The sequence below is a fragment of the Gasterosteus aculeatus genome, chromosome 4 (assembly GCF_964276395.1).
Source record: "Gasterosteus aculeatus chromosome 4, fGasAcu3.hap1.1, whole genome shotgun sequence".
NCBI lineage: Eukaryota > Metazoa > Chordata > Actinopteri > Perciformes > Gasterosteidae > Gasterosteus > Gasterosteus aculeatus.
Genome location: NC_135691.1, coordinates 5,166,462 through 5,190,034, shown reverse-complemented (window position 1 = coordinate 5,190,034; position 23,573 = coordinate 5,166,462). Strand labels below are relative to the sequence as shown.

The 23,573-nt window shown below is 45.3% G+C and overlaps 2 protein-coding genes across 8 annotated transcripts in view; one reads left to right on the top strand and one right to left on the bottom strand.

Annotated features, from left to right (window-relative positions):
* Positions 1–22,912, bottom strand: part of flrt1b (fibronectin leucine rich transmembrane protein 1b) — a 29,039-nt gene extending 6,127 nt beyond the window's left edge. Inside the window, exons 1-2 of one of the 2 annotated variants that reach the window (XM_078100560.1) lie at positions 22,752–22,912; positions 1,229–2,264 (exon numbers count right to left, since the gene is read on the bottom strand). The gene's annotated coding sequence lies outside the window, so the exon portion shown is untranslated. Of the gene's footprint in view, positions 1–1,228; positions 2,265–18,560; positions 18,892–22,751 lie in introns of those variants that run through there. The other variant, XM_040175408.2, reaches the window with a different exon arrangement.
* Positions 1–23,573, top strand: part of macrod1 (mono-ADP ribosylhydrolase 1) — an 81,246-nt gene that overhangs the window by 22,532 nt on the left and 35,141 nt on the right. The window lies entirely within an intron of this gene.

Genomic DNA, 23,573 nt, shown 5'->3' with positions numbered 1-23,573 from the left:
TGGGGGGGCGAGGAGACAGATGGAGAGTTGGGCAGTCAGTGAGTGGAGGAGAGAGGAAATGAGTTTCTGGCAGTGAAGTCTCACATCCGTATCAGCTGAGTTTGCTCAAAAAGAGGAGTGGTGTTGTTTTTGCATGTATGACGTAAAAAAAAATTGCTGGGTTTTTGTACCTGTTTATGGTTGTATGTGCCTGTGTGTGTGTGTGTGTGTGTGTGTGTGTGTGAGAGAGTAAGAGAACTTCATCAACAGCCATCAGCCCCTGTCTCAGCGTTGGACTAGACTTTATTTTTCTCTTTACGTAATGATATTTTTAGCTGAAATCTCACTACTTGCCAGCATTTGATAAATCGTACGCACGTAAGTGGGAGTGTCAAGGTAGGAGCTGAGAACATATTGGGAATGCTTCATGAATACCAACGAGCATATGCTCTGGTGCTTCACCAACCTCGCTTCCCTTTTCACAAACACCTCTTGGCACAAACCTGTGTGAGTGTTTCTGCCAACGTGCCAAGGTTTCTTATCGACGCGTCCTCCTAACGATCCTTAGATGTTCTGTCTTCTCTGCCTCCCCGCCTCGCTCTCTCCCAACTGTCTCTCTCCCTCGTGGCGCTCGGCCCTCTGCTGTGTCTTTCACGCCAGCCACCTTTCCCATCCGACCCCCCCCGCCAACTTCATAATCTTTCATTATATCCACGGTCAGGTTTGTTTACAGAAGTGTCCGTGCAGTCACCCTCCTCCTCCTCCTCCTCCTCCTCCCCTTCCCTCCCCCGTCTCTTTTTCTCTGACTAATCCTCTTTTATCGTTTCCTCTCCAGTCTTCTGTTGATTCCTGCACACTGAGATTGGATCAATCAGCTCTCCGGTTCAGACCTCCTCTCCCCGTTTCCCTCATGGCGACTTACTTCCCCTTTTTCATTTCGATGCAGCAGACCCCCTACTTCTTGTTTTTTCCCCACCTTCTCTTTCTCGGTCCCTCTTGTCCTCAGCTTTCTCGCCTCCGCATTCGCCTTCCTCTCCCTTTGCACCCCCCCCCCCCCCCACCCACCCCCAACGTTTCAATCATCTTCTGAAATAAAACCCTTTGTGTGAGCAGCAGAGCCAGTGTGTGTGTGTGTGTGTGTGTGTGTGAAAGCCAGATGTAAGTGTGGCGTTGTTCATCGCGGTGTGTGTGTGTGTGTGTGTGTGTGAGGTCTGATCGACCCAGGGTGTGATAGCAGACGATCGCTAACCTGCTCAGTCTCGGTGCACTTTTACGTCAGCCGCTGCTTTGTTTTTTCCGTGTAGCCGGGCTTTGTGGAGAGGGCTGATGGGAGTGTTTGTTCGACGTGGCTGTGGATCTCTGTGTGTCAGCGCGGCGTCCTGATCTCCTTTGAGTCGTTCACAAGTAGAGCCTCGCTCCTCGGGGCCGCTGAATCTTCCTCAGCTTGGGTGAATGATGATCGGGATGATGATAGCCTGTACTCCAGGGCTGCGCAAGTAGCAACACCAGCATGGCTCAAGGCCGCCTCGGCACCCGCATTTGTGTGTTGCGTTTGTGTGTGTCCTACTGCCAAGCTCTCTCTCTCTCTCTCTCTCTCTCTCTCTCTCTCTCGGTGTGAGGGGCTTTTAGGCCTGCCAACTCAAGTCATCTTCAGCGGGCATCCAGGGGCCTAATTCTGAACCCACGCCCAAATGCTACAGTTGGGCAGACAGTCAGAAGATGGTTCAAGGGCTCAAGGGTCCTTCTTCGAAGTCAAGAGCAATCCTGGATCCTCGGTCAAGCAGTGGGTCTTGCGAAAGTAGCTCAGCGCCGTGCTACACGTGCTTATAATAGGTGGTGGTTTTTAATTAATGAGCAGCAAGCTGAGAATAAGTGGGATTTCCACAGCTCAGATCCACGAGTCCTCACGATTATTAGTTGAATTAGAACAATTGTACAACATCAATTTCACAGTTCGGTGGTGGTAACGAGTATGTTTGAGGCTGAGACGGACAGCTCGGACCGGCGCGGGCTGAAAGAGTCGGGTTCGGAGGTCTTTTTTTTTCTCCTTCTCAGTTTTTGCCTCGCTCTCCTCTGTTAAATGTTTAATGGTTTCCTTTTCGGTTCACACGGATGATCTTCAGACGCTGTGCGTAGTTGGCTCCGAGCGGCGCTGGGATCGCGTGGCTCGCTGTAAGTTCCCCCACAGGTGAGCAGAGATGGGCCGCTGTCAAGAGTCCTCAAGGTAGACTTCACCGCTGTTTCTCCTCAGCAGGACACCAGGCCGAGTGTCAGTGAGAGCCACCCTGAAAGGAGAAAGCAGCTCAGTTTGAATATGTTTTACCTTTAACTGGGTGTTTGAGAAATGTAGAAAACGTGGAAAATCCTTCTTTGCCAAAAACAGTATGTAACACATCAGAAAATAGAAAAACCACGCAGCTCCCTTTTGGACCCAATTCAATAGCTTTTATTATGTAGTGTAACATTTTTTGAAGCAAGAATAATACAAAATATTGGCTGAATAATTCTGTAATTCCTTCACATGCGTCATGCGACTTGTATATTTCAACTTAAAAAAATATGAAAGTGTTAGCGCTAGTTTTTGTCTTTTACACGTGTTTTTCTAGAATAAATAGGAATAAGGTGATTTTATGGAGCTGCACAGATGAAATGCTTTCTTCTTTTTTTAAATACCAACTGTCTCTAAGTGACGCCAAGATGTACTTTTAGATTTCAATGTTGGCACAGTATGAAATACTAAAAGGTACAGGCTAAATAATTATCCCCATCAGAACAGTTATGCCTTTTGAAACTAAGTACCTCATGAAAATACTTCCTGAAGGTCAGAGCTCCATATGCGCGACTTTAAGCTCCCAACGGACACAAAACTCCCTTTATGGGTTTTTTATGGCGTTTTTTTTCTTCTTCAAACAAAGCTTTTGAGCTTTCATTAACCACCACGCGTTAAGTGCCTGTATGTTGTGCTCAGAATGAAAGCTCCAGTGAAAACTGCCTTTACAAATGTAAGGTTTTCCTTCATTAACTGCTCCGCTGCTCGCGTTCGCCTGTTCACTTCATCCCGGAGTAAGTAGACTGACTGCACAGCCAACTGGGAAATTATCATGCACTTTGCTTAAACACAAATAGAGACAAATAAAGACGTCCTCATTTTCATTTCCAAAGGACGCCTGGTGCAGCCGAGAGGAAGTTGGTCTGCAGCTTCATGTTTGTGCCTGGAGGTTTCCTTAAAAATCAGCCGTGCATCGTACGCCCTAAACTCTGAGCGTCTGTCTGTATTTGAGCTTTGCTGTTTTAAGCGCTTCCACAAAATGGAAGGCATGCGCTGAATTAGGTGACCAGTTTAGGAGGGCTACTGGTGTGGGATGAAGTTGTGCAGTGTGCCGTGAGATAAATTGTCCTTTTTAATCAAACCGCTGCAGACCGACATCCGGTTTGTGGCATAGTAAACTGATTTATATGTGCAGAGTGCGGCGCGATGGGAGAGAATGCTAAACATTGTTTGCAAAATGCAGCGACTTTGTGATTGGCATTTAAGGGTAAATGAGATAATGGTTTGTTCAAGGACAGTATGCAGGTATACAGAGCTGGATGGTTGGTGCTGCAGGAGCATAATAAATTGGTTCACCCTTTTTGCTCCATTCCTTTGGATTGATGTCGAAGACTAATAAAAAAATCCTCTCATGTTGGTATTTTGGAAGGCAAGAGTTTTAAGTGGCTCGCGAAGTCAAATTATAATTCAAATGAAGTTTTTTAATTGGATGTCATCAGTCACGTATTAAAAGCAGATGTCGCCATTAATGACACTAACTGACTGTTTTTTTTTTTTAGCCCCCGTAATTGGTTGCAATGTCTGGTCCAGAACCAGCGCTGCACTCGGCACTGATCTTTGCCTACCGCGGGCGAAACGTCCGCCCGCATCGGACAAGATGTGAATATTGAGCATCAGCAGCATTTCAACAGCTCCCTGCCGTTGCCCATTAGGCATCAATACGAGGAGCTCTGTCTGTGCAATGTCAAGGCTGTCCTTAAAACTTTTCCTGATGGATTTTGAGCTAGGCCCAGCTATGGGGGAGAGAGGGATGAGACAAAGGAAATGGGGGAGCATTAGGGAGCACGTATTAGAGCAGCGAGTGAGGAGACAAAAAGCCAGACTCTCATCATTTAGGGGAGGAGAAGAAGATGTCTGTCGGAGCTCGAGGAAGGTCACAGAAAAGGTACAGAAAGTTATTCTCTTCTGTTGGTCGTAGCCGTGTTTCGGCAAAAAAACTTTAAAAATGGAATATCTCCCTTATTTATTGTATTATATTTCTCCAACATCTGAATAAAGCCGTTAACCTCCAATAATGAGATTCAAAAAGCTGTTAATGGTGGACGGATAAACCTTGACATTGAGACAGCAACCATTTTATGGATTGCAAAGCGTTTGAGCTTCTTGAGTTTATTCCCCCTTTTTTCCACAAATTTCATGACTGTGATGTTAAAAGTTTTAAAATGTAAGCTCATTAGAATTTATAAAATAACACAATGGAGTGTCCTAGCAGTGCCCTGATTCACATTTAAATTCAGACAGCGTACATGAAAGCTAAAGGATCTTCAATGTGAGGTCAACGACTGTCTGACATGAAGGTTCATTAGAATAAATACAACACAAATGACAACACACCAGTGCTGAAACCTTTCGGGGTCAATAAATTAAGTAGTTTAACAAAAAATTCTACCAACTAAATAACTCCAGCAATCAGAAAATTTGCAGAACAACTAATGGCCTGATTTTCCTGAAGGCATTGAAGCCCGGGTCAAATAATCATTATGGAGCGTATCCATAACACGTGTCAGATACACGCGTTATTTTTCAGTTGTGGAAAAGGTCCGGTGGAGGTGTTTGCTCTTATTTAATAATTTAAACACAAATGTCCAATGGTTTCCGCTTCTATTAAATATCGCTATTATGTTGCAAACAGAAAATATCTGTCTTTTGGACCATTGGTGAGACCAAACTATCAATTTAAATGTAACCTTTATAGTCTTGATGAGGATTTTTTTTCATTCTTGTCTGCTGTTCAATTATTCAATCAAATTAAATTGATTCAACAATGTTGGAAGTTATCGTTTGCATTACTTGTATTTGTCCAGAATTAAATCTCAGGCGTTAACCAGCACGTGCTCAGGCCTCAGTCCACTGCTTTTTTGTTTTGTTTAAAATGTACTTAATTAATGTTCTGTATCCTTACAGAGTGGAACCACAGTCAAATGCGTAACTGTTCTCTGGTAACATAAATTCATTAAGAAAAATAGTCTTGAGAAATGCCGGTAAATGACCTGCACGGATGTAAATCAGTTCGTGTTTGAAGCAAAGGAGTAAAATCATCAATCATGCTTCTCAGTAATGAGTGTACCTCTGTGTTAGCAATTCCCCTTCAAAACAATTCCTGCATATTATTTTTCCTTTCTACTTTGTAACAATTCTCACACCACTAATGAGCAAGAAATGAAGAGAGCCCGTCCCACTCCGGAGCAGGTGACCCATTTAGTGTCGAGGCCGTAAACATTCCCGACTGATTCTTCACTGCGTCTTTCCTGTCGTACTTGTGTTCTGGTCCCCCCCCCCCACCCTCCGTCTCCCGCAAAGCAGAGAACGTCCCGATCTCGGCCGGGGCGGAAATCTCGGCTCTCTCGTGAGTCAGTCAATCACAACTTTGTAGCCTACAGGCGACACGCGACTCCTCTGTGGAAATGCTCTCTCACCGCTTAGTTTTCTTCTCTTTGCTTTGTGCTGTAACGATCAGACATTAGCATCTTTTTTTCTTTGCTTCGCGGGACGGTATGGAAGGCTGGTGATGCCAGCTGAATAAACTGATAGCACGCCGAGATGTACAAGAACAAATAACACATTTGCACGTGAGCTCAGGGCTGCAGCATAAACGGCTCGATATGTGTTTCAGAAAAGTGTACAGATGGCTAAATATGTGCACGTGCTTAAAGATGTGAAGGTAATGCATGAACAGAAGTACGGCCAGATCATTCATCGTGTGCGCATTGTTAGAGGTCACCTGGTATAGACTATAGATGCATAGTCTGATACAACAGGTGTGACTACAAGAATACGCTTCCTTTGACATTAAGTCGACGACGATGCCTCTGGTAAGAGAATAAAAACAATTGTGTAGTTGATTCTTCCTGCAGTTTTGATAAAAAAATATACATTTTAGCTTTAACTTGGTTGACGTCTTCTACATTGTAACGGGTGGCAGCAGGAAATTGACGATATCAAATCTCCTTTTTCATCCCCCCCTTTGTTCCGTCAGGCTGTTCAGAATAATTTGGAAAAATGGAAAGCAAAGAAAAGTGACAGCTGTGCTACTTGGCAGAGTGCTCGCACCGTGCACTATAGGGAGCAAGGAGATAGGAAGCGAGGGAGTAGGAGCTAGGGATTAATAGTTGTGGAGCTGGGGACAAAAGTCTGAGTACTTTGTAATCATGTGGCTGCCTAACCCCGGCGTTAGCGAGGTTGATGAGCAGGCGTCCCTGCTGACACTCTCTCTCTCTCTACATCCACTGAATATTAATACGGAGGAGAGAACTCCTCTGGGCCCCATTGTCAGCCCGCTATTGTTCTCTGCTGGCCTCTCTGCGAGTGTGCATGTGTGCGTTTAGTGTCGGTGCGTAACTTGGTGTCGACTTGGTGCGCTTATGCATATTATGCCCGTATCTGCCTGTGTGTGTGTGTGTGTGTGTGTGTCTGCGTGCGTCGGCTGCAGCAGAGCAGCAGTTAAAGCGGCAGTGAGGGAGATGAGGGGCGTGTTCACGGCCCGCCGTGGCCCCAAAGACAACTGGCCTGAGAACACTTGGACCCGCCGTCGGGGGCCAACATGGGCAATTATTTCACCTAGAGGCGCTATCTGTAAAATGAACACTCTCATTAAAACGGCCGCGTGTGTGCTCGGGTGTATTCATGCAAATGTCTGTGTGTGTGTGTGTGTGTGCGCGTGTGCGTGCATTTGCTGGTGAGTCGTTTCAGAGGCCCGGCAAATACATAGCAGCACAAATGCTTGTCTTTCAATCAAAGCGTAATGTGTTGTTTATGATGTTTGACTTTGGGTGTGTGCTCATGCATGTGCGTGTTTACACATTTCTTGTGTGTTTGCGAGCACATCTGTGAGCGTGCGTGTTTGTGTGTGTGTGTGTGAAACTGTGTTTGTGTGCGTATGTATCCGTATGGATTTATGCTTGTGTGAGTGTGACTGTTTAACTACGCCGCACACGTAACTTCCCCATCTCTGCCTCGCTGTTTCTCATTTACTGAGCGAGCGCCAGAGAGGAGGACTGTGGGGGAGACGAGAAAACAAGTGATGGGGGGGAAGGAGAAGGAGAGGAAGGGGGAGACTGTGAAATAGAGGCAGAGGGGGAAGGAGGAGGGTGGAGGTTTACAGGAAAAATGAAGTGAGGCTGGAGTAAAAGGGAGAGAGGAGGCAGAGAGGGGGGACGGCAGGGAAGAGGGGGAGACAGAGAGAGGCAGGAAGAAGGGGGGTAGGTTGTTGAGGGGGAGCGGGTGGGGCAGCAGATTTATGAAGCCATTGGAATGTAATTTGGAGGCAGAAATTACTGTCAGCCTGAGCAAGGTTTAAAGTCAGTGAAGCCTGAATCCAGGGCCTGCCTCCTTGTGTGTGTGTGTGTGTGTGTGTGTGTGTGTGTGTGTGTGTAACTACGTGGCAAGTGTTACAGACAAATGGATAGCAAATGCGAGGCAGAATAATACCACGGAAGCTCTGCAGTTACTTGTCATACACTAATATAGTATAGCCGTGTGTGTGTGTGTGTGTGTGTATGTATGTGCACGGCCTCTTTCTTATTTTTTACTACTCCATGCGTGAGTGACGTGACTACACGGCATCCGAACACAGCCCTGCATTCATATTTAACAGCTCATATTTCATCTACGCTCCAAGACACACACACACACACACACACCTACACGCACAGACACACACAGACACACGCAGACCCACACAAACACACACGGACGCAGGCACTGAATTCTTGTCAGCCTGCGAAGGCCGTGACTCCGGCGGACTTAGTCGAGGCTGTCGGTGTGGTTGGAGTGAAGGGGGGAGGGAGGGAGGGAGGGACGGGGGAGAGAGAAAAGGTAGAGAGAAGAAAGAAAAAGGGGTGAGTGAGCGATGTGGAGAAGGGCTACAAAGACGAGTGAGAGGGATGTGACTGGCTTTCTAACACAGCAACGCACACAGCTTCCATTTAGCCTGAGAGGGAGGGGCCGAGCAGGAGAGGGATGAGGGAGAACATCTGAAGGGAGGCACTCAGCTACAACACCCCCACAAACCCCCGTCCGGTGTGTGTTGGCTTTATTTCATTTATTTTTTTACCTCAAAATAAACAAGTCTATGTTGGGAAATATTAACATTATTGATTGTCCTTTTCCATTAAACTATCGAAATGATGATTGGTCACCGATTTCCACTTGGCTAATGATGGAAATCCATCAACCGTGGATCTCCATCACGATCTACTGGACGAAACATGGACAGCACACTGGAACCGCTTAGTGCATCGCACAGATTTAAAGCAGAATATAATAACACCAACAACAGGCACTGTGCACAACCAGCCCTGTAATGAGTTGAGGATTAATCCCCCCGACTCACTCAGAAGTGGAACAAATATATTTAGATAACTGTAAGTGAACTCCTTTAGCACTGCGCCACACTAGCTTATAAGTGGCTGTGATGTACGACGGTTCTTATCGCTTTTATCCCATTTCTGATCCATTTGATGTGACAAAACTGTATTTTTAGCTTTTACCGTGGTTGTAAAATGTAATCCACAGTGAAATGTTCCTCTTCTTTTCCCTTTTTAAGCCAAGCACTGACATCCTTTAAAGCAAGAATTAGGGCTAGGCGGGATACGATTACGCGTGTTGACTAATGCTTATAACTTTATAACAACAATGAATAACCCACAACAAACACTCTTTAACGGGGTAAAACACCACAACACAACAGCTTTTGACACATAAACAATTTACAAAACGAATAATTGTACATTCATAAAAATTCCCCCGCCGAACTGCATGCTGGATACAGCTCACAACAAGAAGTAAAAACATGTAAAAGAGCAACACAGGAGGAACAACGAGATGCACCAACACAACTCGTGCCCAAGAAACCAGCTGTGTCTGTTTGGAGGGTTTGGGGTTTTGGAAAATCCGATGAAAGTTACGTTAGATCAGAAAACAATTTATTGTAAAGTCTGTCGAGCCGCTGGTGGCAACGCTAGCAGCCACAACGAGCTAACACGCTAACAAGCTAACTCGCCGGCCAGTTGTGAGCCAGTTGGCCAGCGAGCGGCGAACAGCTGTCCGGGTCCTTTTCAAAGGAATTAATGTGTTTACTTGAAAAAGCAATTCCGTCACATACCGCGATACCGTCACAATCTTTCTAAATACCGTGATGTGGATTTTTGGCCGTACCGCTCAGCCCTGGAAAGAATGTGAGGCAGAGCTCTGAAAATGGTTTTGTTGTCGCGCACACGGAGAGGGAAGTGATGCCACGGTGCCGACAAATGTCAAGACAAGTGCGTTTAACACAGTCAATAAAGTTTTGGTATCATCAGCTTCGTTAGGCTGATCTGTTCCGTGCTGGTTTGTGCACCACCAGCCTCCGTCAGCAGCTGTTCCATTAAAATGGAAACCTCACACACACACACGCGTGCAAACTTCTCAACCTCCTTCGCACACTCGCAGCAATAAACTCCCCGACAGACTCTCTTACGTGCTCACGCACAGACACGCACACGCACACAGTGTGACACACACTCTGTTGCTCTATTGACCCGTGAACTTTCTCTCCTCCTCGCTAACGCACACACGCAAACACTCCGGCTCTCTGTTCTTTGTTCTCGCAGCCAGCGATAGCGATAGCAACAGCATTATGCACCGCGACAACACTACCTCCCCCTTACTCCGCGTGGCAGTTCGCACCGCGCCGCAGTCTCTGCTTCCCTTCCATCTCCCTCCTCTCACTCACAACAGTGTTGAGGTCAATTATCTCTGAATTTGCTTACGCGGTAGGCTGCTTTTGGCTGCCGGAAGGTGTTAAGTGGCCTCCGAGGTTATTGAGAAGTTTTTTTTTTTTTTTTTCTCTCCGCCATGTCCCTTCAACACCTTCTGCTCCTGTTGTTTTTCTCTTTGCATTTAGATTCTTTGTTTTTCTGCTGCACTCTTTTTAGTCTCGTCCTCTGTTGGCTGGCGGTTCTTCTGGCTGTCTTTGTCCATCTCTTACTTTTCATATCGGTGTCTGTCAACTACTCAGTATCTATGTTTAGCTTTAGAATACCTGTAAAATAATCCAGAATTCTGCGAGCTGCAAACATAAAATCCATTCAAAATAAAATATCGCACAAAAAAATATTCAACCCTGTCAGTCTCATTCCTAATCTTCCATTTGTGTTCTATTGGTCACTTCCTGTGATACTTATTTAATATAATAATAATATAATTATTAATTATATTATTATTATTATATTAATAATATTTCCCCTCGTTGTTGGAACATATTTTAAACTATTTTGATCATGTTAACAGTGCACATCAGCAGTGAGCGCAGGTTTGGTGTCATATCTCCACTGACATGTTGGTACCAAATTCCTCCACAGCAGATCTTCACATCTCAGGCTGTCATGACTCTTTCCGTCGTCTAATGAGCTGACTTGAGAACACGTCGGAGCTTGAGTCTGTGTTGGCATTAGGTTATTCGCACGTTGTCAAACGATGCGACTTAGTAACTGGATCTCAAAGTTTCACATTTTCTGTGTGTGAATATCCTTTACACCTCTGGTACTGCTGTCTGTGTCACAGCGCCTTGGAAATGTTCCGCTTTTTGTTTTCTTTCTTTCCCTCCACTTACTTCTTCTGAGCAGTGAAGGCAGGAAAGAACTCCAACCGTGATGAGATGCTAGCAAACCACTGCGAGGTAAGCAGTGCAAATGGGAATTTTCAATAGATGGGCCCTGAAACCTAATGTCAGCGAGAGAGGAGATGAAAAAGGACTGAAAGGGAGAGCGGATGAAGAAGAACGATGGAAAGAGGAGAGCATGGATGGAGGCGGACGTGGAGACAAAGTGAGCTGTAGAGTTTTTGCCCTGAAGGACGCCGGTTTGCAAAGATCGAATGAACAGCAGAGGAGAGAGTAAACAAGAGAGAGAGAGAGAGAGAGAGCTGAGGAGGAGAGGAGGTGAAAATGGTTGACAGCAATGAAGAAGAGGTAGTCATGGATGGAAGCGCGCGCACACACACACACACACACAGTAAAGGAATACGATGTGAGTAATGAAACAAAGCATTCAAAGAACTTCATTTTAAACAAAGCAACCTGATAATTAAAACAGCCAGTCACTCACACTGCGGACCCCAGAGACGGCACAGACCCCGATAAATAAACCGCGTTACGTGTCTGGGGGGGCTCTCTTGAGGCCTGCGGCCTCGGGTGCCGACGCCATATTCACAGCGCTGTCAGCTGGAAGCCCCTTCGCCCGCTCGCTTCACCTCCAGGTGGAGAAACGACGGCGGTTTAACGATGAGCGTTAGTGTTTTACGACCGCCCAAAACACACATCTTCCGCTTTTCCCTTTCAAAAAACAAACTCGTAAATAAACCCCGCTCGCCGTTTCTCCCGGCATGTTAATCTTGGCAGCACCGGAGAGCGGAACGGTAATTAGACCACGAGACCGCGAGCGCGCCAGTGGAGCCCTCCCAGACGAAGGCTCTGAGGCGGCTCGGCGAGGCGGGTTTCACCGCAGGTTTTACAGACCGACGCGCCTGAAGCTGCGAGCGAAATCCTCCCACACCAGGCTGCGGAGATTCCTTTGCTTCAGCCATCTGCGATTCAGGCCCGAATATCCCTAAAAACATATTCATCACGAAGTAGCCTGCGTCACATCAGCAGTGTAGCATGCGACCTGGCTGATGTCTGGATGAGACACGAGCAGCTTCGATATGGGCCTGGTACATCGGGATAACGCCGCTCCCTATCAGCGCAGGAGGAATGCATCTGCAGGGAAGAAAAAAATACACACCCATCTGTCTGCAATATTATGTGCCAGGAGATGCTACGATATGCATCCCCATCTCTCCATCCCCGACACACATTCTCACACACACACTGCGTACGCATTGTATGATGCCAGTATGTGGATGAATAATCCCATTAAATAAGAATGAGGGACTTTTTTTTTCTGATTCACAGTATTTGCACTTTCTCTCCATTCGTTTCTTTTCTCTCGCTCTGTGTCTCGCTCAGAATGAGGTATGAACAGGAAGTATCTTCCGACAGGCAATTTACGGGGCCGGACACCCTCTCGCACGCACACACACGCACACACACGCACGCACGCACGCACACAAACGACTTGCACACAAAAAAAATAGTGCACCAGGAGGCACTCTTAGATAGGTCACAATAACTCTCGCTAGGTTGAACTTGGTACTTATGCCTTTGGAGGAGAATCCCTGGAGTCGTGTGTGTGTGTGTGTGTTGTGTGTGACGACAAACGAAACCACTGATAAAAAATCCAACAAGACAGAAGCACGTCCATCGGTGTGTTACTGAAGGTTTGAATCCAGCTCCAAGGCTTTGTCACCAACGCATCACCTCTGCCTCTCTCTCTCTCATCTCGCTTCCTCTCTCTCCCGCCATTATTTCCCTGTCGCTCTCCATTTCATTATTCCCCTCGCTCAGAAAGAGAGATTCCACAGGAGCTAAACTTTTTCGAAAAGAGAAACCAACTTGCTGAGTGAAGCGAGTGAAGTCAGAGGCGACGCATGAGTGGTTCTGTTTACTTTTGTTCCTCATTATAAAGAGACAATGACTCCAGGAAGGCTACGGGGTAATTATTGAAGCCTGGTCATGCACGGAGTCGAGCGCAGGCCCCACATACCTGAGCGATCTATTGGAATTCAATACGTCAGGTCAAACATATTCCTGCCAGTCGCCCTCGCATCGAGCACCACCTTGGGATTCTTTGCAGCGGGTGGAGCGGGTCTTTGCACACGGCTCGGTAATTGGCTTGTGTACATCGCCCCATGATCATGTTGGGCAGCGTGGCGGCGGTTTCCAATCATCTTATGTTGTCATGCCAGGTGGTGATAATTTGACATTTGCGTTATACACCGGTGTGGGTTCAAATTCCGGGGTAGTTCTTGGGGATACGTTGTGTCATTGTGCTGAATTTCTTTGGAATTGTGTCTAAATTGAGTTCCGGGTTATGTCTTTTCAAACAGCGGTTTACTTTTGAGGAGGCATTCTCCAAGAAGCACATGAAACAACCAAGAGAAAGCTGATGGATGGACCTAAAATACCTGTATCAGCTTGTTAAAGAGCAAAACAACGTACATCAAGCGACCCGTAAAGGGGGGATGTGACACTGTCCTACATATGAGCTTTTAAGCGGACACAGACTCCCGCTGTTTGTTGTTAGGAGTCACCATTGACCCTGGTGCAAGGCCCGAATCTAAAAATGAGCTTAACAAAAGGAGAAGTTGCTAATTAATTACATCTGGAGCTTACAAATGTTCTGCATGTTGGGCTAATACGAGAGAGGGCCCATCTTTTTAATTATTATTCTGGTTTTCATTCAAATACATTTCTTAACAAATCCGTAAGTCTTGTAAAAGGGAACATGAAATCTGTTTTGTAATAACGACAGCTGTACAAAAAAAAAGAGACATATCACACAACATAAAAATAGCATGTTCAGAGTGTGATGATTAATGGCTCTTTATTCCCAAAATAATCAGTAACCCTTGGCCAGAAGTGCATAATTTATTCATAAATACTTTTATACATGTCCCGCTCCATTAGCTTCCTCGGCCTTTGATCCATTTAAGATCAAAAAGGAATCACTCTTTGCACCGATGAACTCCTCGTCGAGATGATCACATCTTTGGTCTTTGCTTTCCTTTCATCACTGGCTTCCTTCTCTGCACGCACTTCTTCTCCCACATCTGTTTGTGACATTTTCTCCTCAGTAACGACACAAATTCTGCAGAAATACCAGCGATACCGACTGATACCTTTCAATTACCTTTAATTGCAAACACCTAATGGCAACAGTTCAGTATTGTTTCTCACGAGTGTGCAAACAGTATCTCAAGGTGAAAACTGTATTACTTCTAGTTTATTTGAGTGCGTGCGAATGTTTTAATGAATCAAACACTGCTCATTTCTTTGTCTTTTCTTTCGCTCTTCAACAAGTCTTTTTCTTTCTGCTCTGAAGACGTCCTGCCTCTCATCTCTGAACGGGACTTTTTGTGTGAGTCCCGATGTCCGTGAATTCCAAACACCACCCCATGCTCCAACAAATGCACACTCACACGGACACACACAGAGGGTCAGACACAAAAGCCATAATGCAACACAACAAAGCCTAATGCAAGAGCATTACGTTTGTGTGTCCGTTGCTTTGTGTCGCAGAGCCTCCTAAATTGTTAGAACTTTCCCTTGTGTCATGCAGCTCTCTCTCTCTCTCTCTCTCTCTCTCTCTCTCTCTCTCTCTCTCTCTCTCTCTCTCTCTATCTACCGTGGGACGCATTTTCATTTTCTTGGGATTGTATTTGTTATCGATAAAGCCTCGGCATAACCTCAATTATATAAAAGCACAGTTAGCTGCACAGCCATACTGCCGCCCACAATAGATTGCATAAGACATGAACTAAACCTACATAGAATCCATTTTGAGACGCTCATAGTCTTCTCCTCTTTAACTCTGCAGATTGTTTTGCTTTATAAACAAAGAGGCAGAAGGTAAAAGTTGAATTCTCTATTGAAACAAATGAACAATATTAATTAATCTGATCTGAAGTAATTTCCTCATACTTAATACAAACTCTATTGTTTAACACTTTTGGGGTCACTTGGGCTAATTGAATGCAAGTAGAATGAAGTCGCCGCTAAGCAATTGACACGAACTCACCATGAAGCTGTGTAAAGCCGATGGGATCCGCAGATTTAAGTGGGAATCAACCGTGGGTTCATGATACATTTTTATTATGAAAATATTGATTACACTATAGGGAGAGAAAAAAAAATCACCCAACAAGCAAACCCAACAAACGCTGCTTTCCGTTGTTGTTCGATGACAATACCTGCAGAAAGGAGGTCACAGGAACGTCTGCCGTCATCAGATGGAGACTGATTATTATGGAGTAGATCACACGTTAATATCAGCTGTGATTTGGCATAATTCTATCCAGCGAAGCTGCCCGTTGTTCTTTCGCAGGTTGACTTGTCTGTTATTTACATTTTAAATTAGTCTTTTTTTTCTACTGCTCAGTAATCAGAAAACAGTGTTGACAAACGGATGAGATGAGAGAAATGAGGGAGGCGGAAATCGATGACTCATTATGAGCTCACGCTATTGGCCTTAAAAGGCTGACCCACCATTTACATGATATAAGATTTTCTCAGTCAGTGCTGCCTTTTTCCTCATCATCATTACAGTGGAAGCATCTGGTTGTTTAATCAAACTGGAAATCTCAAAATTACAATTATTCTCAATTGGGACGTGAAGAACCAGATTGGATTGGTTTTGTTGACTGACTAGTTTCATCTAAATGATCTGACGTAGTGAGTGATGACACAATGTGCCGTCTCAGTCTGTCTCCATAAACTGTTTTGGACACAGTTATGAAATCATTGTTTGGAGGGCGGATAATACTCTAAATCTGGCTACAACGGCAGTGTGTCCCACACACAGGCTTTAAAAGGACGGGGTGAGGTTACACTAGTGCGCAGGTATATTTTGAGACCCATATTTCTTTATCAGGCCTTCCCACCTCTGTTCTCTGGGCTTGTTCTACTTGTACAAAGATATTTTGCTGAAACCTAACTTTAGACATACTTGTTAACTCTGGATGGCACTTAATTATTGGGATCTTTATAAATCTCCATTTTTGATGTATCGCAGGACATTATCGGACAACTTCATAACTGCTAATCAATGAAGCCCAAAGGTTTATGTTATCTGACTGATTGCAGCAAAAGACATTTTCCATTTGTTGCTATCGTACCTTGATTAGGACGGGTACCAACTCCAATGTTTAGTCATTAATAAAAGGAGCTAATACAAGCATCAATGTGCTCGTTAACAGTCGAGACCTGGTTTCAAACTGCTGAATTATTTACATTTTGCAGTTCAACATCAATGCTGAATATCATGATGAAAAGCGAGCTGAGGATAATCCTTGAAGTGAATCGATCCCCGATTGTCAATAGACGTAAGCTCCAGCCTCAGGTTACAAAGATGATGTACAAAATAATTGAATCAACGGAGGAGACGAGTCAGATGTCAGTCGGTTCGGCGCATTAACGAAGAAGGTCGAGCTCTGGACAGCAGACCTGCTGCTTGGACACATGAAGCACAGAGAGGCGTCTTCCTCTTGACACCTGCTGCCGTGACCCAGGGCCCTGAACACCGCTCGCAGCTCCACGCAATCACTCGCCAGTAAACTGAACAAAACTGACACCGGGGACAAATGTCCTCACTACTGGAGGAAACCGGGAGCAGTGCAACCCCCCCCCCCCCCGTGGTCATGCTGCTGGGGTTTCTGCAGTCGACAGTATGGAACAAATTCCCTGCATTCACGTGCATTTTTCAGTCATTCATCATGTTCAAGAAAGCTGCACTAACCTAGTTTTTTTTATTTTTTTAGGACGAAAAGACCAACATTTATGGCACCCCCCCCCCTCCTCCCCCCTCTCCCCCAGCTCTGTGGAGTGGGTTTGCGTCTTTCAGCTCAGGGTTTTGGACCCATGAAAGTGGGGGCACTACCCCAAAGACACGCGGTGGCGTAGGTTTAAGAATCACACGGAAGCCAAAATAATTTCCCAGGAACAGCACGTAGAAAGGATTTAGTGTCCCCCCCCCCCAGTAACTCAAATAAACTGCATCTTTGCACTGCGAGTAAGGATTCAGAACTGTATTAAATTCCCATTTGTTTTGAAATGTTATGTTAATGTTGAAGATCTCACCGGCTGTTTTTTATTTTAATGATTTAATATTTGATTTTTTAAGTTTAATTAAGAACCCCACACAACAGGGTTCTACGAGTGTGTAAACAGCCGACACATGGTGTGCTAAATACATTGGCACTGACGTGCATATATATATATATACACATACGGGGGGTGCTGAGGACTTTAAACAGCCGAGATCGCCTCTCAGGCAGAAGCAGGTCCTCTTGTTAGGACGGACAATGCCAGTAAGAAAGGAGGAAATGAAAGAAATCTGGCCATTCAGTATCTGATTTTTTATTTTTTTGTCAATTTGTCAGGCAATTTAACAATGTCTAAGATGCCCATTGTGTTTTCTCCTACCCCTTCTTGGTGTATTGTGTTCAAATGGAGCGTTATATAAGCAGCGCTCCTCTCCTGCTGTCGTATGGGTGAATAAGAGGAGATCAAAAGGGAGGCGATACAGAAAGAGTGTCTGCCGCCTTCCCTTCTTTATTCCCTCCACATTCTGCCAATGAGCAGCTCCCTCTAACTGCATGACTTGCCCTGGATTCTCTCTCCCTCTCTCCCTCTCTCCCTCTCCAGGACATTACACTTTAATCTCTTGTTCTCTCACTTGTTTCTCTCGTGTCCCCTTTTTGGCCTCACTGGATCCCTCCATCCATCCATCCATCCCTCCATCCATCCATCCATCCATCCATCCCTCCATCCCTCCCTCCATCCCTCCCTCCATGCATCCCTCCATCCATCCATCCATCCCTCCATCCATCCATCCCTCCCTCCCTCCCTCCATCTCTGCCTTTCTTCTTTAATCCCTTGTTCTGTACTCCTCTGGCCCCGAGAATCCCATTCTAATCTGCTGCGTGTTTGTGTGTGTGTGTGTGTGTGCACGTGTACGTGTGCGTGCATGCATGCGCACGGATGTATGTTTTTTTGTTTACATCCAGTGACGGATGTAAGGCATTTTTGGTAATGACGCAACATTTTGATTTGTGTGGTGTCCTGCGCGGCGTGGAGCAGGCCCCTGTGATGAGGGCGGGGGCAGATATTGTCACGTAAGAGAGAACATGGAGAGACTCATCCTGACCCACCTGACACACACACACACACACACATTCAATAAAAAGACCACAAGCAAAAACAAAAACCACACTGCTCCTGTGAGGGATGCAGGGAGGGAGGAGCAGAGAGCGATGGGAGAGATGAGAGAAAACATGCAAGTGGGAATTTTATCTCTTCACAAAGTATAATCTGCCACTTTAATCTCCCTCGCTGCCACTCTCTTAAATCTGACTTTGTTGTTTGTTTCGGTCCAGCAGGTAGCTGCACGAACCATCACGCGGTCACAAAGTACGAGCACACATCCTTCAACCAGAGTAAAAAGCCTGTTCGCTTCACGAGCCATATAAATAAATATGAATATATATATATATATATATATATATACATATACATATATGTAGATATATACATTTAAAGCCTGTCATTTCCTAACCTGCATGAACCGTTCACCTGTTTCCTCTACCAACGCGCAGTCATCAACCTCCACACAGATCATACCTCTTTTAATCCATTTTTCTTCCTCTCTCCCGCTCGCCTCCCCCTCCGGCCGTCCTCGTCAAATCATCCTCTCAACTTAATGGGTGTTCACGCGGCTCCGTTAAGTCCCGGCGAGCGGCGGCTCCAGGAGGAAGGATGCTCGGCTCTCCCGGAGCTCCGCGATGTGCGCTAGTTATCTCCCACCCTGTCGTCTCCCTCCGCTGTGGGTTAATGTGTTTGGAGCGAGTGTCTCTGTCTGTGTGTGTGTGTGTGTGTGTGTGTGTGTGTGTGTGTGTGTGTGGGATGGAGAGAGAGGGAGAGAGACAGAGAGAGAGAGAGAGAGAGAGAGAGACTAACCTCTGATCAAGCACCATTACAGACTCCCCACTCTCCCTCTCCCTCTCTCTCCCTCTCTCCCTCTCTCTCTCTCTCTGAGCACAGAAAAGATGCGTCTAATTGCTGTTTCTCCGTTGGTTTATGCTGCAAGTCCGCAGGGCGTCTCAGTTTTTTTTCCTATTTTTCTCTCAGATAAACCCACTATTTAGTAACTGGTTTGACAGGTGTCACCTCCAGTTTACGTTCAATCTTCGTCTTCCTCCTCCTCCGCGCTGCCGTTGTCTACCGATGTGTGTGTGTGTGTGCATGTGTCTGGTGGGGGGGTGCTACTCTTTACAAAGGCTATCTGAGCTCTGTTACAGGGGTTCAGCAGGTCGCCATGGCCGAGCAATTACTACAACTCACCGAGCATTAGACTGACAGGTGCAGACACACACACATGCACACACACTTAAATTGACTGTAGCTGGTGGTGCTCTGGGGCCGCCCACATGCAGCCGGTTTGGGGGCCCTTTAGATGGAAAGTGAGTGTGTTTCAGTCCCTGAGAAGAAGGAGGAGGGAGGTTTCTCACACTTGGCAGTTCGGTTCCGTGTGTCAGTTTGAGTTTTACATCAAACATAAAGGCACAGAAAGTCAAAGACAAGGTTCCCCCCGACGCCTGCTCCTCAGCTAATGACACACTGGTTCAACTCTTTTAATTCCGACTTTGTGACCAATGATTTTTATCTGCCTGAGGGGCACGCCTCACAATTAATTTGCATTTATTACCTGTGGGCAGTTCTCTCACTAAAGAGTTTCCACAGTTTAGCCCTTTGGTGCTGCAGACACAGCAATAATAAATATAGCTTTCACGGGGCACCTTTGTCTCCGTTCACACACACACACACACACACACAGCCTCTATGTGCACAGCTCATCAGCACACAGACCAGCTTGGGTTCATGTGGGGGCCCCTGGGGCCCTCGATCTGAGTGCAGCTGCACCACCAGCACCCTCTGGCGCTCTTCCAGAGATTCCCAGCATTTACTCTGTTTCACTTCAAGTGATAGTCAGACTCACAGGCCCATTTTGAATGAAGCAGTAGCACAGTGAAATAGAAGCTAAATGAGTCTGTGTTGACGAGTGGAAGAAATCGGAGAAAGTATCAAAATCTCACTCGATATTCGCTTTTATACATAAACTGATATCACCAACATTTTTACCCCTCGATAAGTTTTCCTGGGAATTGTGTTACATTTTGCAGTTTCACAAACCACATATCCACTAATACAATACATCTGCCATGAACTACTGTTCGACTCAATGGTCCGTCTCAAGTGATCAAATGAGACTTCTTTATTTAGACCATTTTATATTTTGATGAATCAGGGATGTGTTTGTTCATCTCCCCATTGGTTTATACTCATTTACTGTAATGTTGTTGCATTGTATCATATTATATTGTAATACTTTTTCCCAACGCGCAAAAACTGACAGTGATGCTAATTGCAGACTGATATGATGTGAAATCATTATTCTTTCTTATTTCACTTAAAAATAACAGCCATATTCCTACAGGAACTATTAGTGCATCTGTGGTAAATTACAATAATTTATGGTCTAGTTATCCCAGTGGTATCAGTTTAATAGCCTCTGCAAGCAAACTGTTTCAGTAAAAGTAGGTTAAAACATGTTCGATGCTCAATCCCTTAAAACTCCAGCAAAACATTCATGTAACAATTCACCAACTAAAACCGAAAATGGTCCAATGGTGCAGATGACAGTTAAAGAAATCACCTTAAAATAGAACATGCTTTAGACTTTAGACAACTCGGGGGGTATTGATCAAATGTTGATGAAATGCATCATGATTTGATTCAGTATTCATGTCTTACTGACAATGTTGCCACAAGGTTAAACTCAAATGTCATTCTCTATTTTAAAATGCACAACGTTTGCACAGGTGATTGTAAGTTTGTAAGTAAAACATTGTGGTTACGATCAGCTGACCAAACACCCAGTGGGCGTCCGAGGCCTTAATCACCGAGCCGTCCTCCGCCTTGCACCTTCCACCTCTGTGAGCTTCCTGTCTCACATATTTGCATGTCGGTCTTATTAGTCCACCGTCTTCTGAAGGGTTGTGCTTGCATCCTCTTGCAAATGATGAATAATGCATCCACTATAACCGGTTGTGAAACGTTCATGCCAGGTGGAGGTATTTAAAGCAGTTTACTTTTTGTCCATTTTCAAAGAGCAAAAGGAGAGTTTTGCCAGAGCCATGTTTTTTTTTTTAGTGACCTAAAACATATATTCAAATACCTTTTGTACATGTAAAGAAAACCATACTTGCCAAATAACACTTTGGCTGCTAAATTGATGAGTTACCTAGTTTTGTGTTTAGGATTATAGATGTTTGAGTATTTAACATGTCTCCCATTGGTTATCATCAGCTAATAAACATCTCCATATGTCTTTAAAACCAAATAAGATAGCCCTTCTGTAAGTATTTAGATTACAACTACTAACAGCTTAGGACACAAAGAAGTCATTTGAATCCGTTAATTTCGTTTTACTCGATCTATTCACAAATTTTCACATGACTAATTATGAAGAAAAGAAAGCAGCTGATCAAATGTCCGAGGCTCCGTCAACAAATCATTCGTTCAAACTGCTGTGAGGGTTTTTGTTCTTCACGTTTCGTGTGTTTGTGCAGACCAGTAACTGTAGACAACAGGAGGGTTTACACAGCAGAAAAACACGAGGCCAAGACGTCTTTGTTTGACTTTGTCTCTGCAGGTGTGGACGCATGTAAACATTGAGACGGTAATTAGCAATGACGGGTTCCTCTGCTGTCAATTAGAGACGTACTTCATCACAAGCTCAGCTCAAATAAAGAGGAGCTCCACATGTAGATCATCGAGGAGCTCCACCGCTGCGTGGAATACGTGGAGATGTTGGTGTTGTTCGGAGGAATCAGTGTTTCGATCTGTCAGCTCTTTGTATGTCAAAGTCGCAGCCTTTAGGTGAAATACAGGCCTTTTTTTTTCCATAGTGGGAATCAAGAAAAGCTCTTTCACAGTGAGACTCTGGAGCTGCATTTGCTCAAAAGCCAAGCAAAGCCAATAAAAAACATGAAGAGTTTTTTTAAACCATTTTTTTTTTTTTTTGGACAACCAACCCTTGGACAGCTCTGTCCTCAACCACTTCATAAATACACTACTTTCGTTTCATTTCTACTTTTATCCTTTGTCTCCTTGTGTTGAAAAGGGATGTTTTATTCCATCCCTAGGAACAATTTATTCATACTATAATCTCATTTAATCTCAGCTAAAGGTGTATCAACATGAACGCTTTCATCCCGCACTTTTTTTCCACCGCAAGGATGCCGACAAATTGATCGGCGTTCTCAAGAGGGCCGACTAAATGATGGCTAGAAATTAGAAGGCTGGAAGAGGTATGATGGTGGTTAGGACAAGTGGGTGAGGAGAGAGAGGGAGATGCAGGAAGAAGGCGGGAGAGGGGGGAATACACAAACAGGTAGCACTGGGGCCTGGGGAATAGAATGATATATAAGGTATGGGGGGAAGAGGGGGGTGGGGGTGGGGGAGGGCACAGAAAGCAAAGCCTGGAGACCGCTTTGCATGAAGGGGATTTAAGCCGATTGTCATCATCACCATCATCGCTCTAGACTTGTCGTATAACCACACAGACACACATACACACACACGCACACAGGTGGTGGAACGCCGATCGCCTCTCTTTAGTTTCACTAACTTCCGGCCAGGTTGGAAGCCTTTAGCTCTCGTCCTTCACTGATGCATCAACCTATCCAGCCCTCCACCCCCCCATTCTCCCTCTCTCTCTCCCCGTTTCACCCCTTCAGTGTGATTACTTACCTCCCCGGATAGACGAAGAAGAAGAAGTACACTCCATCTTGTTGTTTTATGTTCCCAGCAAATTTAGTCCTGCGTCTCCCTCCTCCACCCTCAACTCTGTTTCACTTTGTGTGTCTCCCTCGCTCGCTCTTTGTCACCCCTCCCCGAGCCCTGCCTCCATCCCCCTGACACCTCGCGCTCTCCTCCCCTCCCTCCCTGCCTCCTCCACCCCTCCTTAGCTCTGCATGTGGTGGTATAACTTATCACCCTCATCCCTTCCCCGCTCGGATAATTGGTGCGTCTCGGCAGAAGACGCTAGCACGCTTTATTTAGCTTCTCTGCATTAGCGGCTCCAATTAGTCATCTAATACAAATAAGAAGAAGAGACCGTTTGCTTTCATGCAGTCGGCACCGCGGGAGAAGGGACTTTGTGCGCTTGTTTGCTTTTCCCCATGCAACAACTGTGGCCAACTGTGGCCAATGCACACCTCACACACACACAGTTACAAATGGTACACACTCGACATGAGGATACATGTAGGATTTAACAGATGGTGAATCACTTTCCCTTGAGTATGGACATTCTCTCTCTCTCTCTCCCTCTATAATTAACTAGGTTTCAGTATCAAACCTTTGGGCTTTTCCGTTGCCATGGTTACCCAAACTCTCAAACGCTACTGTCTGTATTCATACGTGTGTGTGTGTGCGTCTGTTGCGACTGCATGATTGTGCATACACATGAGTACTTTGGTTGCTTTGATGCCCTTGTTTCCCCGCGGGGTTCAGATGCTGCTTGTGTCTCAAGCGCCTTTGTATCTACAAAGAGAACAGCGGTATTACACG